This window comes from Rhipicephalus microplus, chromosome 10 (genome assembly GCF_043290135.1).
Source record: "Rhipicephalus microplus isolate Deutch F79 chromosome 10, USDA_Rmic, whole genome shotgun sequence".
In the NCBI taxonomy this organism is placed as follows: Eukaryota; Metazoa; Arthropoda; class Arachnida; order Ixodida; family Ixodidae; genus Rhipicephalus; species Rhipicephalus microplus.
Window position 1 is genome coordinate 75,702,891 of NC_134709.1, and position 2,343 is coordinate 75,705,233.

At 40.9% G+C, this 2,343-nt stretch overlaps 1 long non-coding RNA gene across 1 annotated transcript; it reads right to left on the minus strand.

The window, feature by feature from the left end:
• Nucleotides 1–516: 516 nt before the first annotated feature.
• Nucleotides 517–2,099, minus strand: LOC142774453 (uncharacterized). Its single transcript, XR_012886407.1, has 3 exons — nucleotides 2,051–2,099; nucleotides 1,262–1,519; nucleotides 517–563 (listed from the first exon to the last, which is right to left on the minus strand). It is a non-coding gene; the product is annotated as an uncharacterized LOC142774453 (long non-coding RNA).
• Nucleotides 2,100–2,343: the final 244 nt, after the last annotated feature.

Sequence of the window (2,343 nt, forward strand, 5' to 3'; positions counted from 1 at the left end):
ATCAGTGTTACAACCTTGCTACTTGCAAGAGTGTATAGTTGTCAATTATGTGCTCATATTTACAGATATTTTATTTTCAGAAGACAATGGCAAGCCTCAACACACACACATACACAAACAGTGAAGACTGAAACTACTATGATACAAGAGCAAAACTAAAATAATATAGATGAAGGCATGAAACTTCTGACAGGCATAAAAAGCCAATAGAGTTTCTTCTATTTCGACTTTACACTAGGTGCGAGAAGTAGACCGCAAATAAGTTAACTAAGAAACACAAGCTAGACTGCATTACAACACAACATCCAATGTTCATAACTTTAAGGCTGTCTAACATGGCCAGCTCACCATACCGCATATAGGGGCAAATGGACAGTCTAGAAGACACAAAGAACTTGTGGATTATGAGTGTGCTTGTTGCTGACATATATTATTCTAAATGAATAATGCACTTCATCAGGAGAAATTATCATACGCAACAAACACAACGGGCTCCTACAGGTACCACCAACACTCAACATTATTGTTGATACCAGTGTCTTGCCGGATGGATATGCTGCGTCCTGCACAGAACACCATAGGAGCGCTCCATGACTTGGATTGCATATGTGCTAGCTGCATCGCTCTGCTGCTGAAATAGGCTAGCCACAGACAGAAAAATGAGAAGCCATGGCTTTGAAACACACTGAACGTCACCGTTAGAGATCAACAATGCATACTTAGGTCAGGTACAATTGATAGAAAAATGTATATCACTATGCAATCGTGGTAAACATGTTCGGCTGAAACACAAGCAACAGCACTGAGAGAGAAAAAGCTACATTAGGTAAAAGATGCAGTTACTGGCCCTATGTCATCTGAGGCTTCTTCAATGGGTCTTTCTCCTTGCAAGTTGTGAACAGCCAGACAATTTTCACCCACTCGCTATTTCCTTCCAGAGCGAGGGAGTCACAAGCTCTGGAAGATTAGGAGTCACCACAGAGGGAGTCACAAGCTCGAGAGCTCAATAAGGAATCAAAGTATTTGTGCTCGTTTCAAAGCACAAGCTTTTGAGTTTCAGATTATTGGAGTTTCATTCATAAGTTGCAGGCTTTCAGCTTTAAACATTCTCAATTATCTTGCAATTTAGTTCTATAAATGTTGAATAATAATTATGCGTAAGAATATTACAGGTATCCACTGAAAGCAACCATGCTTGGGTTTTCAATTTGTGCACATTAAGTGGTGTTCACGTAATCGTATGTATTAAAGAAAAACTAACCTTGAAGCCAGCCGTTAGGCAGTTTTGTGCCCTCGGAGCTCCCAAGCAGATTGCAGTCCTTCCAGATGAGGCTGCCATGCATGCTTCCACGCCACATCCGCTGAATGATAACAGTCCCAGCAGTGACATAGGCTTGCACAGTTAGGGAGAACGTGCCCTTCCTATTTTTGTACAGGTGCTCCAAGTAATGATGAGGATTGATGTGCCAGGATGTGCAACCGATGCATCACAGGACCTTAACAAACCAATCTCAGCGATCTGTGAAGAGACAAAAACGAGATATTTAAAAAGAATCATTACAAGCACTCACTTCTAATACTTATTTGAGGCAGCTATCACTTCGTTAAAGTGACCAAAATCTGCTATAATCACTTTGAAATAAACTGAAGCCTCATGTAAAATTTACGTACCGCAATATATAAGTCCTACTGAAGTATAGTACTACCTCAGTGGTAATCGTCTATAGAACTAATTTTCCAAAGTAACAAATTTTTAAGTGCAACCTGGCTCCTGAAAAATAAATTCACATTAACTTTCCAACTATCAAACGTGGTCAATCGACAGGCCCAACCTCATAATCAAACAAGAGCTCACTTGTATCAAATCACAAAAAACGTTTTATGTATTTGCTCCATAATATATGTATGTATATAACAGTAGTAGTAAATTTTTTATGCTTCAACTTACCATTGAGAAACATTACATCTGATTGGCTTAAAAACTTGCACACGTTATAAAACTGCGTTAATTATAGTACCGGTGAAATTTAGTTCTGCAAGGTGAACTCACCGATGGCAGCATTTAGTAGCCGTCGGTGTCATGAGGAACGAAGTACGGCCAACTGGCAAAGGGCATCTGCAGACTGGAAGCTGCCAGTAACAGCAATGAAACGCTGGCCAGGCGTGCACGTCTATTGATAAAGTGTAAGAACTGGCCATGACCAGCTGTTGTCAAGGCTCTAGTGCCGTGCAAAACGATGGCCAGACGAACTCGGAAACCTGTAGTTAGGCGACATTGGCCTACAACTTCATCCAAAGCAAGGCACCGGTGAAATCTTTGCTTTTTCTGGGGGCCGGAGGGAA